This window comes from Haemaphysalis longicornis, unplaced genomic scaffold, assembly GCF_048455015.1.
Source record: "Haemaphysalis longicornis isolate Haplotype H1 unplaced genomic scaffold, Haemaphysalis longicornis Haplotype H1 scaffold_5, whole genome shotgun sequence".
NCBI classification, from domain to species: Eukaryota; Metazoa; Arthropoda; class Arachnida; order Ixodida; family Ixodidae; genus Haemaphysalis; species Haemaphysalis longicornis.
Genome location: NW_027526385.1, coordinates 117,140,012 through 117,163,373, shown reverse-complemented (window position 1 = coordinate 117,163,373; position 23,362 = coordinate 117,140,012).

Sequence of the window (23,362 nt, the reverse complement as noted above, 5' to 3'; positions counted from 1 at the left end):
CGCGTGCCGTTTTTCTCTCCCGCTCCGCCGGCTTTCTCTCTCGCCGCTGAAACTCCAACTCCATTCGTCTAATAATTATTGTTTCGGTCTCCATTTGGGGAGATCCTCCGGCAGCCGAGCCTCCTTGAGGTGGCGCCGCATGCTTCGGACCATTTCCGTCTCCTTCTGCCATGTTTGCCAGCATGCTCCGCGTGAATACCATGCAACCCTAGACTGAACCTACACCGCCACAACGAAGCGCAAGAAATCCCACTCACCCGCAACTCCGGTTGTCGGCTGCTGCGTCGTTGGCCCCGTGCACTGGTTCGCTCTGCCGCTCCACTCCGTGCGGAGCTCGGCCGCCGCCGATGAAGGCGGGCTTGCGTCTGCTTGCTGCGCCTGGTTGCGGCCTGGTGATTTCTTCTGCCAAATCCTGTCGACTACGCCAGTAAAGATCATTTCCCCGAAGTCCGGTGTCGATCAGGAACCCAATCGCCCGGGCTCCGGTTGATTTGGCAGGAGGCTGGCAGGGTGATGGTGTTGAAGTTCTTGGAGATGGGGGCAGAATTGACGAACTCGAGGCGTTGAGGTTGAATAAATGAAACTAGGACTTTATATACAGCTATTTACCGTAGGAAAACTGGGTACATGAGTAATAAAAAGAAAAACTTCCAAACTTCCGCTAGCCGCTTTCTGCGAGTGCGCACAAATCACTCTAGCTCCTCAACTTCGTCTAACTCTCCTATTCTCGGAGCGTACACAAACCGCTTGAGAAACGACGGCCGAGACTCTGTCTCACCGCAAGATCCGTCTAGTTGCCCGGTACGGCGCTGCACCCTAAACCTCCGACGCGATCTTAACCTCGACTAGGGGGCTCCTAAATCCCAACCTAGCTTTAACGGTCGAGACTCCTTGTCCCGCCGGGAACTGCCCAGCTCGGCGCTCAGACGAGAACGATTTCAAACGGCCAAGTTCGGCCTGATAAAACCTCGAGATCACCCTGTCTCGGGAACGCCCCTGTAGCGTTCGTACACGCGTATGTGAGTGCCCAAATTCACGTAGACAGCTATCACTCAGCACGCCACGGAATATTCAATGAGGCGCCGCCATCTTCGGGTCAACGGCACGCTCGCAGACGAGGAGGTACGTGCGACCCCACGGGGTGAAAGCGAAAGACGGCGACAGTGCGTCATGCTGACCAGGGCGCGTTGACAATTTAGACTCGTGCGGCGCTTGTCCTGACGCCGCTAATCCCCCCACCCCCGCGCGTCAAGCCGACGTTCCCGGAATCCGGTGGCGCTGTCTGCTTTCTCGATGGGGGACTATCCTTGTGGTATGCGGTGGGCCAGAGAAACCATCTCCCGTGCACGCCGTGACGAATTGGCTACGGCTGCAGCGCAGTGTTGGCTGTGCTACGTCGCCAGACCGAGGGGCGGGTTCTCACGCGCAGCCCGGGTGCCTGGCCACTGACCGCATAAGTGGACCTTACAACTATGATTGGAAAATTCTTCTTGAATGGCGTGGCCACACATTGCTGAACGTTTTATTCAACTTTGTGAACACGAGAGTGAAAAATTCACGAACCCATAGGCAGAAACCAGGAAACTCATTTCGCTGCTTTGTCATTGCCTGGAGGCCCCTATTTGTATGGAGGCCCCTATTACTCTTGAACTTTGCGGTCGCGCCGCTCACCACTTGACCATCCTCCTCAGACCCCCTCAGTACTTAGCCCTGCTCGCGAGGCACCGCCATATTCTTATACGCCTACAGTTGGACTCTCTCGGACCACTTCTCCAAACCTCCCCGTACTCTTTACCTCTTTGTGTGTGAGTGATTCCAGGCTAACGTGCTGGTGAGCCCAAAGTTGACAGAACACCTCGACGCAAGAGTTTGACACATAGACATATTGAGCTTTCTCATTAGAAACAGGCTACTAACATTACATGCTGCAGCACTACAATAACAACGCTGGCATTTTACAGCATGTCTGAGATAGGGTGTCCGTCAAACGCAGCTTTGACTAGTAAGCAACTCACTAGCCCCTTGCAAGTGATGTACGACAATCTTGATCTTGTATTGATTAGACCTATATACTTATTCCTATCACTCCGCGCGGTGGCTCAGTGGCTACGGCTTTGTGCTGATGAGCACTAGGGTACGCTTTCAATTCCCGATAGCGGGGGCCGCATTTCTGATGAAGAAAAAAAACAAAAACGCCCGTGTGTGTGAGATGTCGCTGCACGTAAAAGATCCCCGGATGGTCAAAATTAATCCGGAGCCCTCCACTACGGGCGTTGTGCGGCACTTTAAACCAATCAATAAAATTTATTCGTATCTGCATTCTACAAAATAATAAATGCTATTCGCAAAAATTGCGAATCTGGTGGTGTAAAAATAGGCAAATTTGAAGTATCGGGGTTTTAACCTCTACTTCAGGCCACTGGCGTTTTCCGCAATGGGGAAATTTTAAAACTTACAATTGTCAGGTGGCTCGTTGGCTGCCATTTTTTATGTAAATTTTGTTATTACTTGATACTTGAAAACATGAGAGAAGAATTTCTTAGAGTGTCTCTCAAGGCACTTGTAATCAAACAAATAGGAAAGACCTAGACTGAAATTTTATCTATTTGTCATCCGCGGCTACTCGGCGTCTTCCAGAAGACCTTGTACTGTGGCAGCGTTTTCGGACGCTTGCGCGGCCATCTCCTGATACTAGCACCATTTGGCCCCTAGCAGCGGTGACGGAGACCTTCATTTATCCGTTTACGTTAAAAAACTGTCAAACCCGTTTGTGCCTGCCACAATCTTATTGGTCGCGTATGACTTGCTTCTCTTGCTTAAACTTTTTTCGGTATAAATTGCCATTTACTCAAAGTATTTAGGTGCCGCAGTTACGAAGGCAGTGCTCAAAAATGTGTTTTGGGGATTCTATGTATCATCTCTGGTGCGCGCGGGTCTCATATCTACGGCCCATGTGACGTACCCGGTATGTCTCACGCTTATATTATGTTGGTGAAGGAACACACCCTCCTCTCACACGTGAGTGTAAATAAGCACGGCTGTTCAATAAAGGGGCGGATCTTCTGCTCGCCTTGCTCAGAGCTTCTCTTCGTGTCTCGTCTGCAGCTCGACACGAAACATGGTGTCAGAAGTGGGGTGACCACCGACGTCCAATTTTGGCAAACGGAAGATCATGCAGCAAGACCATCACGATGAACTTTCTGAAGCCAACAGGCCCGCTGAGCTCGGCCGGGGAAATTTCGAAGAACTGGCAGATATTCGAGCAAACGTTCGAATTTTTTCTCGCCGCATAAAAACCAACCGACAAGCCTCGAACGGAGCCGTGCAAGACAACACTTCTGCTCAGCGTAGCAGGCGAGGAAGCCATCGAGATCTTAACACGTTCAGCTTCGGCGAAGACGAGAACAAGAATGGCTACGCCACTATCGTGAAGAAATTTGATGAATACTGTGCGGCGCAGAAGCACGAGGTACATGAGAGAGAGAGAGAGAGAGAAAACTTTATTAATTGCAGTAGGTTTAAGGAGTCGGGGTGGTGGTCGCAGGCTCCAGCCTGGCGGCGACTAGCGTAGCCCTGTCCACGAGGGAGAGTTGTGTCCCTAGGTCAGAGCTACCCAGCGCCCCTCCCACTGCTCGTCGGAGGAAATTAGAGGGAAAGGGTCTTTTGGGCAGCCCCACATAGAGTGGGGTACAGTGGAGCGTGTGCCACAGGCAGGACAATTGGGGGAAGGGTAAAGAGAGGGGTGGATGTGGTGAAGTACCGCTCGGCAAGGGAGAGTGTGAGTCTGGAGGAGTCGCCATGTGCGTTCCTGCGCGTGGGTGAGCTGGGAATGGGCAGGGGGGTATTTGCGGCGGGCGAGGCGGTAATGACTGACAATGTCGTGGTAAGTAGTCAGTCTGTCCCTGGCGGATCTGGCCCCATGGTAGGGAACGAGGCTGGGGCCCGCTCGGATTGTAAGTCCTCGAGCGACGACGTGGGCTGCCTCATTTCCTCCGAGGCCGGCATGAGCCGGGGTCCAAATTAATTCTACCGGGGAGGTTGGGGAATTTTGAGCCAGAATTTTGAGGGCGAGTGGCGAAATAAGGCCACGAGCGAAATTTCGAACGGCCGTTTGGGAATCTGAGATTATAATTGCGGGGGTCGGCCTGTGTGACAGCGCTAGCGCTATTGCCGCCTCCTCAGCCTCTCCGGGATGAGGGGTGTTCACCGTGAGAGAGTTAATGGGAGGGGAGTCGGGCCTGTTGATCACGGCTATCGCATATGCGTCATGGTGGCGATATTCAGCAGCGTCCACGTAGTGGATATCTTGGCGGATTGGAAGACGCCTCTCGAGTGCTCGTGCCCTTTGTGTTCTTCGGCCCACGTTATATGTTGGATGCATATTGCGGGGTAGGGGCCGAACTATGAGTTGAGCGTGGGTGGTATGCGGAATGGAGACTTTCCGGTCTAAGCCTGCCGGGATATTAAGGCCAACTCTTTCAAGAGTGTGCAATCCTGTAGGGGTAGTCGCTAGACGGGCTATTTGAGCAGAAAGGTGCGCTTCTACTAGCTCTTCTGCAGTGTTGTGCACCCCTAGATGTTCGAATCTGGCAGTGGATGTGTGCAGGGGCATTTGAAGTGCCGCTTTGTAAGCTTTTCGAATGAGGCAGTTGATTTTTTCAAGTTCAGTAGCGCTGACGTGGAGGTACGGCAGAGAGTACGTGATCCTGCTAACGACGAAGGCTTGGATCAAGCGTATCCTCTCATTTTCTCGTAAGCCCTGACGCCGAGTCCCTATACGTCTTATCAGTCCGATAGTCTGTGTGACGTGCTTGCTAAGCTGCGTGAGGAATTGTGTGTTTGCCCTATTTTGTTGTATGAGCAGTCCGAGTATCTTTAGAGTGTGTACCTCTGGGATCGGGTGATTATCAATGGAGATTCTAATATTGGGTGGTGTTTTAGTGCCACGTTTTGGTGGCATGAGTAGTAGTTCTGATTTGGTAGGCGAACAGGTCAGTCCAGCAAGCTTGGCTTCGTCCGCGACTGTCTGGGCTCCAAGTTCGAGGGTTTCTTCAATGAGAGCGTCACTACCTCCTGCGACCCAGAGGTTAATATCGTCCGCGTATAGACTGAATTTCAGGTGGGGGATCTGTTCGAGCTTTCTCGGAATGTTCATTATGGCAAGATTGAAAAGCAATGGTGATAGCACCGCACCTTGTGGTGTTCCTATGGATGAAAGAGAGATTATATTTGATGTAATATCACCAATCTGAATGAAAGCCTTGCGATCTGTCAAGAAATCACGGATGTAGTTGTACATGCGTTCGCCTGGATTGATAGATGCTAACCCCTGAAGTATTGCTGTGTGCGAGACCCTGTCGAACGCCTTGGTTAAGTGAAGGGCCAGGATCGCTGCTGTGTCTAATGCATAAGGAGGAGTTATAATTTCCCGGGATAATTGAAGGAGGATGTCTTGGGTCGATAGTCCAGGTCGGAAGCCTATCATGGAATGCGGTAGTGCGCATGATGAATTTAGATGAGACGTGAGGCGAGATAGTAGGATGTGTTCCAAGACTTTCCCCATGCATGAAGTTAAGGAAATGGGTCTGAGGTGCTCGATGGACATTGGTTTTCCGGGCTTGGGAATCAGGGTAATTTTGGCGTACTTCCAGGACGAGGGCAATGAACCGCGCTGTCAGAAGTAGTTAAAATACGCTGTTAGAGTCGAAATAGAATTATCATCAAGATTTCGGAGCATTTTGTTTGTTACTCCATCTGGCCCTGGCGCTGACCCAGGGCGAAGTCTGAGGAGGGCTCCTCTTGCTTCCGCCTCTGTGATGTCAGCGTCGAGGTCTACGTTCTTGGGACCTTTGTACGGTGGGAGAGAATAGTTGGCTCCCGTGGGGATGTAAAGGAAACTGAGTTTGTCTATTAACTCCTCATTCGTGCCCGGAAAATTGTGAACGATGGAGGTGAGACGATTATTTTGCTCGGTTTTTGACCGGCTGGGGTCCAGCAGGTGTTTCAAGATGGACCAGGTTCTTTTCATGCTTAAGTTCCCGTGCATTTGATCGCACACCTGATTCCATTGATCGCACGACAGGCGAATGGCGTGTTTCTGTATGGCAGTTTCTAAATCGGCTAATTTGCGGCGAAGCTTGCGATTGCGTTTTTTTTTCTCCACCGGCGTTGTATGCCTTTGTAAGAAGCCCACATATGTTGTAGGCGCGAGTCAGCAGTGTCCGAGGGAAGATCTGGGTCTATCGCCTTAGTGGCTGAGCGCGCGTCTGATAATATATTATGAACCCAGTCTTGGAGACTGCCTTCACTTACGGTGGGAGATAGGGCCGTGTCCTGTTCTCGAATCTGTCTAAAGTCATCCCTATCAGTAATGTATGATTGCCTAGGGCGCGGCTTCATGGAGGGGATGAGAGTGAGGTCAAGTTGGATGAGGTAGTGATCGCTTCCCAGTGAATTGTCAGTGCAGTGCCAATGAGCGTTTCTGATATTAAAAGTGAAGATTAGATCGGGAGTGGAGTCCCGCTGGACGCTATTGCCAACCCTGGTGGGTGTAAGGGGATCTGTTTCGAGCGTAAGTCGATGAGACTGCACCTGATCCCAGAGGAGTCTGCCCTTTTTTGTGCAATGCGAGTAGCCCCACGCTGTGTGAGGTGCATTAAAATCTCCTACAATGATGAGTGCATGGTGTCCGATTTCCTTTTTGGTAAGAGAGAAAAGGTGATTGAAATTGTGTCCGTGCGCCTTAGGACTGCTGTAAACATTGAGAATGTAAAGTCGAGTGCCCGTTCGTTTAGGGGGGTATAAAGCAACTAGATCATGTGGGATGTCTACACTGTCGAATTGGATTCTTTCGGCGGGGATATTACGTTGAATTAGGACTGCCGTCTTGGGATCATTAGAACTTTGAAATGCTTTATACCCAGGGAGCTTAACCATCGTGCCGGTTTCCTGTAGGGCTATAACTTCCGGCGATGTATCCTGCGATTGAGTGTGCATCTGCAAGTTTGCACGTTTCTGGCGGTAGCCCCTGCAGTTCCACTGCCAGATGCGAATGACCTCAGCGTCTTTACTCGATGGGCGATTCATAGTGCGGATTCATGGCGGGGGCAAATGCGATGGGATTGGTTATATTGCGGACAATTTCTTGAATAGAAGAACGCATTTCTGAGCGAACAGCCTCAATGTTTGCCTGTAGAGCGGTTAGGCTAGCCTGCAGCATTTGATGTAAATTTGTGTATTCAGATTTTTGCTCCAGCAGTGCTTTCTGGCAATTAATTTCGATGTTTGCTAATTGCTGTTCGGCCTGTTCTTCCACGCTAGAGGGTGGCGCATGGGGGTGTTCGGATGTGGCTTTACGCTTCGGCGGCGGAGGGTTTGCGGACGAGGGCTCGCCAGCGAGTGTAGCACTACGTCTTCCGTACTCGCGTCCAGGCCCCGGGTGAGCCATTTGAACCTTTTCTACGAGACTTAAAAAACCAAGCACGAGCATGCAACTTCGGCTCTCAAATGGATGCAGTGATCAGAGACCAGATTGTTTATGAAACTAACGATGCGAAGGTTCACGAAACTTTGCTGCGGGACACCGCACTAACGTTACAGAAAGCTGAGCCGGTTGGTAAAGCGGCTGAAGACTCAGCATCCCAACAGAAACTCTGGACACGGGATGAAAGCCAGATCGATAAGATGGGGAAGGAACACCTAAATAGACGGAGTGAGTTGCCCAGATATCAAAAGTGTCGCAAGTCCATTTTGCTATCTGCTGCAAAAGATTTGCCGACGTTGGCGTACTTCCGGGCAGTGAAGCTAACTTTGACATTCTAGACGTGTCGCGCAGCGTGGCAAGCCGACACGACAGGACTGTGCAAGCTCCAATCGAGAACGTACCGCTCGAATTCAAGGTCCATACAGGCGCACAAGCAAATTTACTACCCTTCGGATGCTACCGTAAAATTTGCCCCAAGCCGTCACTGAAACCAGTAGCTCGGTGTTGCGTTCCTACGGCGGGGGTGTCATCATGAGGGTGTAATTCGCACAGAAATAGCTCTGGGCGACCACCCCGCCGTTCTCGACTTCTTCGTGGTTTCCAAGCGGCATCAGGCCATCCTGGGAATACAGTCCAGCGAAAATCTGGGACTCGTGTCACGCGTACTCGCCGTATCTCAAAACAGTTCTGAGAAAGTCGCAAACAACTTTCGCCACTTGTTCACAGGAACTGGATGCATGGAAAGGGCCTATCAAATGGTTTTGCTTGACGAAGCCAGGCCAGTCGTCCAAGCAGCCCGACCAGTACCGCTGACCCTCCAGGAACCATTGCGAGAAGAACTTGGACGCATGGAGCCTGCAGGCATCGTAACGAAAGTCACCGAGCCCACAAACTGGGTAAGCCCAAAGAAAGACTGGAAAACTCGAGTGTGTATCGACCCCAGGAGAATTACCCATTGTATCAAGATGGAGCATTACGCAATGCCGCGACGTGAAGACATAGAGGCAGAGTTAGCGGGCGCTACAGTCTTTACACGTCTGGACGCAAACTCTGGTTTTCATCAAATTCCGTTGGACGACGAAACCTCGAGAATTTGCACCTTTGCAACGCCATTCGAGCGCTATGGATTTCTGCGCTTGCCCTTTGGAATATCGTCGGCGTTTGAGGTATTTCAGAAAAGTTTAAATGAAATTTTTAAAGGCCTTCCCGGCGCCAGAGTATACGTTGATGACGTGCAAGTCTGGGGGTCGTCGAGGCAGGAGCATGACACGCGCCTGCTGTCGGTACTGCGGGGAGCAGAACGCGACGGATTGACCTTACCCGGACAAGTGTTCGATTGGCATCGGCAAATTCGAGTTTCTGGGTGAAGTCATTGACAAGAAAGGAATCAGACCAAGCCTATCACTGATAAAATGTATGGCACAAATGCCACCACCGGCTGACAAGCCCGCGGTACAGATGATGCTGGGTGTCGTGAAAGATTTCAGTAAGTTCATGCCGTCATTGGCCGAGAGGACGACGCTGCTCAGAAATCTTGTAAAGCAAAGTGTTGCGTTTGACTGGGCGCCTAATCATGCGGAAGAATGGAGGCAGCTTTGCGACAGTTTAAGCAGACAGCCTTTGCTAACAGTGTTCGATCCAACAAAAGCAACAAATGTGTCTTGAGATGCGTCACGAAATGGAATTGGCGCAGCACTGTTGCAGTGTCACAAGAACACATGGAAGCCTGTTGCGTATGCTTCACGGGCGCTTACAGAGTGCGAACAGCGCTACTCGCCAATTGAAAAGAAGACGATGGCGGTCGCATATGGCTGTGAGAAATTCAATCGTTTTTTGTTCGGTCGGCCGGTTATTCTCGAGACTTACCATCACCTTTTGATTGCCATCTCGCAGAAGGCCATTGGAGATATGCCCCCGAGGTTGCAGCAGTTTTTTCCGCGCCTTCTTTGCTACGACATTAGATTGCAATTCACGCCGGGGAAGAAGCTTCTCCTTGCCGGCATGCTGTCACGAGCGACAACCGCGGCCAGTGCCGAAAACGACGTCACCAATGACTACACTGAGGTGCACGCAGTAAGTGTAGTCTCCTAAGCCTTCACCGAGAACACCTGGCAAAAGTTGGCTACTGAAACAAGTCGGGATGAAGGCTTGAAGCAAGTTATCGAGGACCTGGGGGACAGACAACCACTTAACGGCCAGTGGAAGTCGTTTGAGGGCGAACTCTCTCACGTAAAAGGAGTCCTCTAAAAGGTTGTTGTGGTCCCGGCTAACATGAGGAAAGAAACTTTTGAAAGAATTCATCAAGGCCACCAGGGCATCAATAAATTCAAAGCCAGGGCAAGAAGTCTGGTCTTCTGGCCAGGAATCAATGCTGACATAGAATCTTTTGCGCAGGCGTGTTCTGCATGCAAGAAGTACGCGTACAGACAGGCACAAGAGTCATTAATGTTGCGCCCGGTACCCGCTAAGCCCTGGCATAGTGTCGGCATCGATATTTTTGAGTATGCAGGAAGGTCATACGTGTGCGTTTACGACGCATTATCAGATTTTCCTGATTTAGATCTACTCAAAGACACCTCCGCTCCGTACGCTCATCAGGGTTGCCCCGCTCCCGCGAAACGTGCATCCTGAACATCACATACCGCGCAGACAAGCACGGGTACAATTCGTGCAAGGGAATTACTCTGACCACCCGCATGTGCGCTTCACGGACGCGGCCCACTACGCGTCCCATCCAGCCACAGCAGTTAGGGTCATTGACGGCTCGGGCGATGTCCTTCGCACTGCGACCGTAAAAACCAAAAACATCGTTGAAGCCGAAGAAACGGCCATCGCACTGGCGCTGACGTCTCCAACTTCGAATAGCCCACTTCATATAATTACAGACTGCCAGCAGGCATGCAGAAACTACAGCAACGGTCGGATATCAATATGCGCTCTCGGACTACTAAAAAAGCACACAGACACCCTAAACCCAACTGTACTAATATGGACGCCAGATCACGCAGGACTGACGGAAATGAGCGAACACACGCTACAGCCCGAGCATGCACCCTCCGGGCACTGCACCAGTCGCTCTGTGACCCAGAGCCTATCCAGCAGCAGTACCGTGCACTTCTGCAACAACACCGCCTTGCCAGATGTGCCTACCCACCAGGGCACCAGAAGCTCACCCGAGAGGAGGCTGTAGCCTGGCAGCAACTACATACAAACACATACCCCCACCTTAGCTTCCTGCACATCATACACCCCACAATGTATCCACCAACATGCCCACACTGCAGCGAACATCCAACACTGTACCACACCAGGTGGGCTTGCCAAAACACACCAGCAGTCCCCATTATTCACACCCCTACCTTCGAGCAGTCGGAGGCCGCGCTGTGCAGTCCGGATCCTGAGGACCAGCGACAGTTGGTGGACTGGGCACGCAGAACCGCAGCCGCCGTAGGGGCTCTGGACTGAGGGCTTCTCCCGCTTTTAAGCGCGAACTTCTTTCGCTTGAATAAATGTTTCTCCACCACCACCGCAAAGACAGTCATTGAAGCAACAAGTGCGAGTTTTTCCAGATACGGCATACCAGTTAAAGTTTCTTCGGGCAATGGTCCACAATTTTCTAGGCGCGCTTTTGCTGAATTTGCTCAGACGTACGACTTTAACCACATCACTTCCAGTCGTAGGTACCCCCAGTCCAACGGTTTGGCAGAAAAAGGGGTTAAAATAGTTAAGCGGATTCTAAAAAAAAGCCCTGAAATGAAGCAAGATTTTTGGCTTGGTCTCCTTCCAAACAGATAAACTCCAATAGAATCCAGACCATTAACTGGTGAGGTACTTGAAAGAAGAAGACTGCGACAACATTGCTCGACGTCCGGCCATGTCCAAATAGCAGTGTACAAAAGCATCGCCAGACCGACCATTCCATGGCAACTATCCCCGCTCAATAATGGAGACACGTTTCACCTCAAAAAGGGGCCATGGGCCATTCAAGTGCAAGTCGTTGAAGCGTCAGGATATGCCAGGTCATACAACGTAGTCACCGAAGACGGAACAATCGTGCGGCGCAATCGGCGGCATCTGCTGCCTACGAAAGAGGCTTTTCGACAGAGAAGCCTTTATGAGCCCGATGGGGCCCTGAACCAAGAAACACCTCAAGGTTCTATTTCAGCATATAGTATCAATGATCCCGCAATGTCACCAGCCCCAACGAATAACATTCCTGCCTACTTCAACGTTCCTGCAGGCGTGCCTCAGCACTAAGAACCTGTGCCAAGAAGGTCAAACAGAGAACGAAGGCCACCACACAGACTCTCATATGATCGAAACTTTGTGCAGGTTTCCTAAACATCGCTCCCGATGTTTTGTTTTTATTTTACTTCGTAAGAAAGGGGGATGTATCATATCTGGTGCGCGCGGGTCTCATATCTACGGTCCATGTGACGTACGCGGTATGTCTCACGATTGTAATATGTTGGTGAGGGAACACACCCTCCTCTCCCACTTGAGTGTATATATGCACGGCTGTTAAATAAAGGGGCGGTTCTTCTGCTCGCCTTGCTCGGAGTCTCTCGTCATGTCTCGTCTGCAGCTGGACACGAAACATTCTATATCTTCACGCTACCAAGGAATAAGCACGGCTGATCTAGTAACAAAACCTATTGACGCGAACTTGTGCTCCACAAAGAACTCAAACGATACAGAATAGTCGAGGAAGCAGTCGACAGATTGGCGTGCGCAAGGGATAGTCGGCAAAACAAATGCCACGGAGTTTTCACTGCAAGCATTTATATTTCGGCTCAATGCTTCTAGAAGCGTCAAATGAGGCCGAGAACGCTACTGATTAAAGAAAATTATAGTTCAGTAACCACACGACGTACTCTCCCTATGAAATAATAGAGTCTGTGCGGCATTCAAACAAGCGCTTTCCTTGTTAGCACAGATAACACAGTTGGGCGCAGCTACACGCTGGAAACAAAACACATCAGTGAATAAAACCCAAGACGTTGTGAGCGGCCATGTCAATTGACTTCATTTCGTTCATGTCTCACAGTAAAATCCCCCCGATTTTTTCTAATTATATTGCTTAATATTGTTTGCAATGGAAATATAGGGCACCGCTTGTCCACAATCCATCACTGCAGGACGACGATAAGCGGAGTGGTGGATGTTGCAGGATGATCCTTCCCACCCTGTTCCCAGCATCGCGCCGTGTTTTACCGAATAAATAAACCCGAAGGAACGCGGGTGCGGTCGGGAAGCCCAGTTATACAGGACGACCACACGGGTATGTGCCTAGTCGAGTTCGCCCAGCCCGTCGGCCGTAATTGATACAACCTGATACCAGATGCGGGGGAATGTGGCGGACCATGACATTTCGTCTCGGTCCTCCTTATTAAAAGCGACTCAGCGCCGTTTGGCGCTTCGTCATAGACTTTTCGTCATCACGGTTCCGTGGCGGAAAATTTTATTTCGTTAGGAGCATGGTATCAGCCCTTCCTGCCCGGCCCAAAGTTTCAAACAGTCAGATTTCTATAAAGCAATGATTGCCTAAAGCAATCTATAACATACCGCGTTAGCCGCATTGATGGGGAAATTATAATAATATATATTTATAAAAAATTCACATCAAAATTGCTCAACTAAAAAAACGTTTAGAGTGCAGGGGCCCGTGAGACACGAAGATAGTGAGAAAGAAATGGAGCGAGCGAGACTTATCGATGAGGAGAAATGAGCCTTCACGAACCTCGGCGTACTATGGTATATCGGAATGGGGAGAAAAGGCTAATTGCGAACAAACTTCCCCCCCCACCCCGAGACACAAACCAACACAGAAACACACAGATAACACAAACAAGTGAGTATTATTTATACAACTTCTAAAATATTTACTTTAATCCTCAATCGCAAAATATCAAGCCAGTTTCACTACACTTGACTCCTTCGGAAACAGCTGAGCCTTGGTTCTCGTCTGTCAGCTACAATGTCAAAAGGCGTTCATCGCAAAACGGCAGCGGCGCCACCTAATCAATTCGGCGATTGCCTCAAAAGAACCGTTACGCACATGCAGGCGAAGGGAGTCTCCCTGCCGTCCCCTATCCTGACGGCATGTACAGGAACCCATTTCTGAGCTGCCACTACGCCCTCTTTCCCTGGATATGCGAGCCGGTCTCTACGATTTTGCCAGCGACTACGGGGCCAGCATGCACGGGCTTCCCGCTGCCCCTGGAGCCATAAAACAGGTCGGGCGAATTTCGCCTACTTCGAAGCTCGTAAACATGTTAACTCATAGTGAAGAAAGCAGATCAGAAACGCCGCCTTAGAATTCAATTTTCATGCCAAGCCCAAGCCAGAAGCTGTGGTCTTCTCCTCTCTCCCCCCCCCCCCTACCCCACGAATGAAGCAGCGAAGGCAGAAGGAAATCGGAGACGACGACCTTACAAAAGCGGGAGGGGGATGGCTACACGCGCGGCTATGGTGTCCTCTCCTCTACCTCACTCCCTCTCGATCACAATTTCGCCTTCCGTCGCCGCAAAAAGTCGACCTGCCGTTCCCCAGACGTTGCTCCGCTCGCCGCTCATCCTAATCGCGTGACATTTGCGCGCCATTTTCAAACACGATTTTCAACAACGTGCTCGCTGGTGGCGGCAACGAGCTGCGAGATAACAACATAGTATTGCACACCGCCGGGCGTTCGCTGATCACGTGATCGCTTCCTGAGAAGGAGCAGGTATGCGCCGTGACCGAGAAGACGGTCGTTGGCGTTGGGCAGACATTTTGCCTTTGGGTGTATAGTAATCATCATCGCAATTTTTCTCATTGTAGCTTTTATACATATTGTTACCGCTGTCGATCACTTGACGCGGTATGCAGAAACTGCCCCTCTACGTACCGGCTGCGCTTCTGAGGTCGCAGATTTCTTTCTGCAAGCCATCTTCTTACGGCATGGACCACCTTGTACTCTTTTAAGTGATCGTGGCCGAACCTTTCTGTCAGCAGTCCTTGAGGAAGTTGTCCAAGCTGCTGGTAATGCCCACAAAATCACGTCGAGCTATCATCCACAGACAAATGGGCTTACAGAACGGTTCCACTTTACACTTTCGAATATGTTTTCTCTCTATATCAACCCCGACCACAGGAACTGGAACGTCATTCTTCCCTTTGTCACATACGCCTATAATACCGCGTTCAAAGCACCACCGGATTTTCACCCTTCTTTCTCGTCTACGGCCGCCACCCACCGTTCATTCTAGACGCATCTTTCTTTTCCTGTCCCGTGGATACCACAACCAACATCACCAACCAATTTGTTTCTCGACTAGCGCAGTGCCGAAACCTCGAACGATAGAACACCGAGTCCTGCCAAAATGACCGCAAGTCGCGTTATGGCGCAGACCGCCGGGAAGTTATATTCAACCCTAGGGATGAGGTACTGCTTTCGACGCCACTCCGTGGGCTAGGACTCTGACAAAAGTTTGGTCCGTACACCGTACTACAGAGAACATCTCCAGTCAACTACGTCGTTGCTCCCACTTGTGGAGTCGCTGACCGACCGTGCCGTGGCATGGAAACTGTCCATGTTTCGCGCCTAAAGTCCTTTCGGCGCAGATCATCCTCCCTTTGACAGCCAGGATGGCCGCTTCAACCGCCGGGGAAACTAGTGTGAGCGCTGTCTTCACATTGATTGCTTGAGTGGTCACTCGCTCTCTTGTGTCCAAACACACTATCATTAGCATCGTCTCACCCACGCATCGTTTGGTGTCATCATCGTATCGCTGGGCTCGCGCGATCATAATCATCATCGGAGTTCGTTGGTTCGGCTGGCTGCTTAGTAACGACTGCCGGAATAAACACCGCCCTGCATTAGGCCTGCTTTCCTGCTTTTCTCTCTCAATATGTTTATGCTGACTTTGCGTTGCTTTTTTGCATTGTGTCTGTGAAGGTTTTATGCTTCTGTTTGTAAATTATCCGGCTGAGCTGGAAGCTAACATTATCGTTTCTGTTGTTGAAGGTATTTCAAGGTTCCTTTCGTATTTTGTGGCCGTTAATCTGACAAGACTTGGGACAACTGATACATTACGATTCAATAAAACCTGCACCGCGACTGAAACGTCGTGGTTGTAATCACGTGCCTACTCGTCACTTATTGAACTCTTTGCTACACGACCATCATGAGCTTACGCAATTCGATATTCAGGGGCTGTGTAGCAGCATGATTGCAAGCAAGACAGCCTCATCGCGCAACTCTTTCCGAAGAATACCAATCGTAGCAGTGTAGGGATTTTTTTGCATTTTTATACGTACGCTTTTGGTAAGCGCTTTTTTTCCCTCTGTGAAACGAATTCAGAGTGTGCCGTGGAACGTGATGTCGATATTTTAGGTTGGTTAAAAAATCAAGCCAGGCTGATGAACTGTAGTGCCACATGAAAGCATCAATAACGTGTGGCAAAATTTTTCCCAGTTACGTTAAATCAGACGCCAGGTAAAATATTGCCGACTTTACTGCATGACGCAATAGTGTCTTTTCTGTGTGCCATTGTCGGCCAAAAAACAGATGCAATCCTTCTATTAAACCACTTCAACACACGCGCGCCTGCAAGGAACGGATCGGAGCGGTGTTGAACACAGCTGACCCCGTAGTAGCCCACCCACTCGTCCCTACGCTAAGCGCGGCAGCTAAAGTAACTAGATCAGGTTTCAGATTATGGGCACTCTTTTCCCTCATTGTTTTATGCCACCTACAGCGGTCATTGGTCCAACCGTGTTACGTGAGTTTCTTTACCCCTAAAGGTACATGGGCCACCAAATTTTGTTCCTCTGTTAGTCCGCATTCGGCGTTCTTCTGCAAATCATGATTTCCGGAGCGCAGTGTGGCTGTATGGCACGTTGAGAGTGAGTTTTTAATCTTCAGACAGAGTGGCGATGCTGTGCTGTATTTACTGGGCTGTTTCAACCGGCAGGAAGGTGGAAAACGCGTGCTTGTTTACCGATGGAAAAACACGACAGCGGCCTAGAGCAACCTACGGCCACTGGAAAATCGTAGCTTAACTCGCGGCTGTAGCTTAACCTGCAGCCACTAAAAAAGGTACGCTTGCGTAACGCAGCCTGGCCGTGTGGCACCGCGTTGCTGTCTCTAAATCTTCAAAAAGGGAACACAGCTGTCATGGTTGCTAAGCGGCGCCAGGACCGATTCCTCCTGTCAATGTCGGCCGCTATAGGGCGGACTAGGCTGGCCACACTAGCGTCAGGCACATAAATTGCTAAGGTCATGTGTCAATGTCATTCCTCTTGAGCGTAGCTTATTTAGTGGTTCTGGGCGCAGCGGAAAGAGCGTGCAAGCAGGCTTTCTAGGCGTTGCCACAGTCGTACAAACCAGTTCAAAAAACCCAAATAAGGGTCTCAGTGGTAGCTCAGAAACTGATTCCCTCTATGTCGCACGAGCACCTGCAATGTAAACTTTCTATAGTTGCGCAATGCTTTTGTGAAATTTCTATAAATGAAGATCTCTATCATTTCGTCCTAACTATGAGTTCCTCAGTATGTTATACATTATTTTAGGCGTTATCTGCATGCTAGTACTCTGATTGTTTCAAATTTTCTTCGGTGAAGGAAGGGCTGGCACCATGCTAATGACGAAATAAAATTATCCGCCATGGAACTCTGATAACGAAAAGCCCACGACAAAGCGTCGAACGGCGCTGACTCGCGTTTAACGACAGCGCAGGTGATATACCATCGTCGGCCACATTCCGCGCGTCTTGTATTAGGTTGTATCCATCACCGGCTCACGGGGTGGCCGCACGCGGCTGGGAAACATCCGCGTGTGGTGGTCCGGTGTATTTGAGCTTCACGACACCACCGGCGTTCCTCCGGGTTATTCATTCCGTGAACTACGGATCGATGCTGGGGACAGAATGAGGTGGATTACCCTGTCACATTACTACTCCGCTTATCGTCGTCCTGCAGTGATTTATTGTGCACAAGCGGAGACCTATATGTTTCATTACAAACATCATCAAGCAACACAATTAAAAATTCTTGGCAATTTTATTGTGAGACTTGTGCGAAATGACGTTGGTTTAGAATATCCGCTGACAATGTCTTGGTTTTTATTCAATGATGTGTTTTGTTTCCAGCGTTTAGCTCCGCCCAATTGTGTTATCTGCGCTAAGGAGGAAAGGGTTTGCTGCTGCACTTGCTTAAAGGCCGCGCAGAGTCTATTATTTAGTAGAAAGAGTGTTCGCCCTTTGGTTACTAAACTATAATCTCTTTTATCGGTAACGTTCAAGGCGTAATTTGACGCTTCTGGAAGCGTTGCATGGAAAAAGAAATGCTCGCACGGCAAACTTCATTGCATTCGTTTCCCTGAGTAACACCTGTGCACGCCAATGTCTCGATTGCTTCCTCGACTCTTTTTTGTCGGTTTAGTTCTTTGCAGAGCACACGTTCTGGCAAATAAATTCTGTTCCTGGAAGAGCCCTGCTTATTTCTTCGTAACTTGAAAATTATGAACACCCAAAACACATTTTTTCAGCACTGCATTTGTCACTACGAAACCCAAATCCTGGAAAAAAAATGAAATTTATACCCAACAAAGTTAAATCAAGATAAGTAAGCAAAACACGTGCAATGAAGAATATTCAGTTGTGGCAGGCAGGATGGATGTGACAGTTGTTTAACGTGAGTGGTTAAACCGAGGTCTCCGACACCGCTGCTACACTGCAAAGGGTGCTAGTAGCAGGATACGGCGTCCAAGCGGCCGAAGACGCTACCGCAGCACAGGTCCTGCTGCCGACGCCGAGTTACCACAGACGACAAATAAATAAAATTTTAGTCTCGCTCTTTCCCATTTGTTTGATTGCAAGTGCTTAGAGGGGTGTTTAAATTTTTTCTGGCGTTTTCAAGAATCAACTCATAACAAAAGTTACATAACAATGAGAGCAAACACGCCTTTTGAGAACTCCAGTATACTAGAATCTCTTCTTTGCGGCAAATGCGAATGGAATCAAGTAACGGATAAAAGCCTGCAGCTCCGTATTTTCGCATTTTTATACCACAATATTCGCAATGTTGACAAGAAGCATGTAAATATTTTGGAGAATGTAGATAAGAATAAAGATCTAGGCGTCGTGAATACGAGACAAAGATTGTCGCAAATCACTTGCCGGGGGTTACCCAAGTTGCCTGCAAATAAAATGTTCTTTTAACGAACACCTGTTCTTTGACATGCTGTAAATAGACAGCGGTTTTAGTGTAGTGCTGCGGCAAGTAATTTAGGTAGCCTCTTTTTAATGCGAAAGCTGTAAATGTCTATGTGTCAAACTCATTCGTTTAGTTGTTCATTTAGTTCTTGGGATCACCTAAAGCATGAGCCTGGAATCACTCGCACACTAAGACATAAAGTGCGCGGAACGCTTTGAGAAGAGCTCCGAGAAAGTCTGACGGTTGGCGTGTCAGGATATGGCGATGCCTAGCGAGCAGGACTAACTATCGTGGGGTGTCAGGGGCATGGTCAAAAGGTAAGCGGCGTGGCAGCCAAGTTCAATTGTGAGGCCGGCATTATACAAACTGGGTTTTCCAGGCGATCACAAAACAGCGAAACAAGTTTTGTGGTTGCTTTCCTCGGGGCTGGATAATTTTCGACTCACGCGTCACAAAGTTGAAGAAAACGTTAAGGTATGTTCACACGCCATCCAAGAAGAATTTGGCCAATATAACTTCAGCAAGTTCTAAAAACTGCCCACGGTTTGAGAGAAAGTAAACTTGGTGGGATTGCAACTTTGAACTTTGAAAGGAACGTCGTAGTTGTTGAACCTGTTTTTAAGAGTGCAAATTTATTAACATGTTATCATGCTTCCAGCAGAAAAAACTATCTTTTCGACCATCAACTACACAGGGCGGAGTAGGAGTGTGGATGTGCGAACCAAATGATCCATTCTTTGTACAAGCTTTTGGAATCGGGTCGCATGGCAGAAGTTTAAAAAGATATTCCGAAGAAGCAGTCGGTCTCTTTCAACAGATGTCCGAAAAGGTATCGCAATAAACAGCCCACTAAAAATCACCGGTAATTCCAATGGTAACTTTATTTTTTAAAGAAATTCATGCACGCCTGTGTGTCTGGGTGTAAAGTTAGATAAACTTTATGTTTTGCAAAGTTTGGTGATGACCGCGCAAACGTCTCAGAGGTGGCGTTTTTTCAGCTTTTCCCAGAGCAACTTCGCAAATTGTTATTTATTTCTGTCGTTACAGAACCAACATTCTTCTTTCAATAATGGCATTATCGTTACGCAGCCGTTAAAAAAGAAATACACTGTTACAAAGACAAAGTCTACAAGGTCTTACTTTGTATGCTTAATACGTTCTGACCAAAATAAAGTTTGTATAGATGCCAAAAAAGCAGTCCCGTTACGCCGATGAGCCATACAAAGGATATTGTTGGGAAACCACCCTGTTTACACCTTCTACATGCCTGAGCTGTCAGAGCGGTGAAATCTGCCGCTGAAAGCCGCATGCTATTCGCTTAATCGGTGCGGGGACATTTTCTGTACATGACCCCACGCGTGTATTTTAAGCACCATCCGAATGTTCACAAATGTTTTCAAGAGCTCAGAATTGGAACCTTTTTTCTCTAAATAATCGCAAGCTGAGTCATGGTTTCGCTGACTTGTGACCTAAAAACAGCATTTCTAAGCACGGCGCGCTGCCATTGTTCCGTGCTGTTTTAGTGTTGGCTGATAGAGCAAAACACCCCATTACTCCTTTCTATATATTTCTTGGCTAATTTCTTGAGAAATCACACACCTTAATCGAAATTCATTTTTGGTCTTACGATTGGTGCCCAATGGTCTTGTATGTTACTGCTGCAGCGAAACTTGGAAAGTTACGCCGGATCTCCCTTAAAACGTTTATAGAAAAAAAGTGGGCGTCCTGATGACGGCTTTCATTGGTGTGTCCAACTTTTCACTGATTCTTGTTATTTTCTAACCTCATTCGAACTTTTCCACCGCCGTGTGAAAGGTGACAGTCTACTATCCCCGCCATTCGTTGGACACTCAGACGATGGGATATGCCGTGTAGCAAGGGCTTTGGAACATTCGGATACGCATACGCTCCCCCCCCCCCCACTCCCATAAAGAAAGGGGTGTCTTGTTATTATATAAAAATAATTTATGGCATTTCTAGGCTTTTAATTGTCATAACCAGCTATTTATGGTCTTCTCGTTTTTGAAAAATCTCCTTAACCATATTACATCACAAAAGCCGACAACACTCAAGACTTATACGCAAAAAGTGGTTTTGTGGTTTGGCGCTTCCATGGGCAGCACCAAGCCACAGCGCCACAAAATAAAGTAGATTTTCAGAATCCCCCCTGACTGGAGCTTCGAATTTCTGGAAGGGCACCCCCACGACCTATCATTTGAAACATCAGAGCAACAGCTGCCCTTCGGAAGATTAACTTCGAATACTACATGCCACGGATACGTCTCGCCCGGTAGCCGCAAGAGGAATTGATGCTGCGGCTGCCAACTGCGGAAAACGACGCCTAAGGGATTTGTGAACCTAATATCTGATCAAAAGAAGATCTCTAAATAGATATCTAATTCTTTGACACCTTTAGGTCCCTCAATACTCTGAAAATAGAGAAAGAGTGCTACATGCATATTAATTGTTGGCACGTAACACCTTATCCTTCTATAGGCGGAGTTGTGCCTCACCCGCTATGGGTTTTTCGCTTGTCTTGAACATTTTTGATTTCGGTATTGCATATTTCATTTTTGTGTCCAGTGCAGCAGTTCTGGAAGAGAAGTTCGCGTTGGCATTTCAGGGATCCGCGATGCCCTCTCCGATATTCTCCCCCTCCCCGCCTCATTTCTGCTTGCTTTTGAACCGTAACTTTCATTTCTCATTTACCTCAAGTTTTAGGGTTCGGTGTGCGATAGCTTGCAAATACGCGGGAAAGCCAGACGTACAACAGGCAGTGCGTTGGTGTTTGGATAAGTTTAAACCAGTACAAAAGGAACACAATTTCTTGAATCAACATAAATAAACGTGGTCCCCCATCAGTTCTGCAACGTTTTATTACTTTTACCGCAGACGTATGGTTCAGAACCACGGGTCTGGGTATTCGCTTCGGGGATCGGAAAGCCCTTAAAACGGTAGAGGACTGTGCGAATACAATCAGGTGTGGTCGCAGCCTCTTATACCATCTAAACGAGCGTCCAGGAGATTTGCAAAAGCGGCCTAGCGGGAATTGTACATTGTGTTGCATAATATGGCATTTCATTGGATGAGAAAAGGTATTTGCCTGATGTGGCGAGAGCAGCAGTTATCCACTTTTGATAAATGTCAATCCGCTGTTCGGTATATTAGACGGCTTAGCTGATGATATTGTGCGGTGTTACGATATGTGATCAAGAGAACTGGCCTATTCTCTTGCTACCAACGGAAATGCGGGTGAACTTCCATACCAACGGGTGAGTGGTTTCTTGGACCAGGAGGGCATATCGAGATGGTGACTGTGGGGTAATGATGTATCGGTATGGTGGACGCTTGCGTTTCCCGGTGAATTGTCCCGCACTAGAAGTTATGGCACGCGTTCTAAATCCGCAATAACGCTTTTGGGTGCAATTCCACGTATGAGGAGAGCGATATCCGCTTCTTCGCGTTTAAATGCGTCGTGAGCAGGCAGCGCGTGGCTGGTGACGAGGTTACGGTGCTAGACGATAACGACGTCGTAACTCTTATGCCGCGATACGAAATGTCGTCGTCGTATACAATGGTTCATTTCTTCTCGTAGCCTTCCTACATTTTCCTGGCTCTTGGTTTCCTGCGCCATGTGTTCATGCGCACGGGATGCACGTTTTAGTGTAAGCCTGCAATGCGGTGTTGCTCTCGGATATCTGGACGGAGACTTCTGATCTGGGATGGTTCACTGCCTTGAGAAGTTGTTAGCGCCAGGCTAATAACGAGAAACTTCCCTTACCCACGTGATTGCGAGCCTTCATCGTGGGCTCGAATGATGGGCCTCTATAAGCGCCTCGGCCGTGTTTTGCACGCCGAGCTGTTTTACTGCCTTGCAGGCGGCCATGCTGAATACGACATTCAATGGCCAGTTTTTCGGTCTTCGTGGCTATACCGTTCACCTTTCTTTTCTTCTTGAGATAATGTATGGACGGAAGAGGCGAATGGTTAGTGCATAAGGAATCACCTTGTTTTAGTAGTTATTAGCTAGATGTTCTGAGTGACTAGGTCCAAGGTGTGCTATTATTAGGGCAGAGGCTGCTCGATGGGCTTGGAACCTATAACAAAGACACAGATTCCGAGAAAGAAACAGCAGTGTGCCCCTCCATGTGACTAGTGAATGTAGACGACATGTGGAAGACTTCTTTTGAAACGAATACCCGTTTTAATCTTTGTAGAGCATATTGGAAGCCGCTACACTTAGCCTAATCACTGACCACGTCTGCCGCCGCTTCCATGCTGTCAGTGTTTGTGCCTTAAAAATAAACAGGGGTTCGTATAGCTGACACGGCCCTACTTGACATCCCTACTCAACCTGCTGTAAGTGACCATTACATCCTCTTATTCTTCGGCGAATATTTTTGTTAGGTTTTCGGTTCGCATTAGGCTCTTCGTCAACTTGTTCTTTTCTGTGTGTACATCTGTGGACGTTTTCTAGCCCCTCGAAGTGGGTTCATCACGAGTGAATTTTAAATTTACTTCTACATCCTCGCGCTGTTTGGGTAGATAAACTTCTTTTTATCCAAGCGGTGCCTGTTAAGGGTGAATCTGTGTCGTTTTGTTATCTTCAGTGTGACATATTAGACTAAATTTTACCATTTTCAGCCGCGGTTACCCGTTTGGGTTCACATCACAGACCGTTTG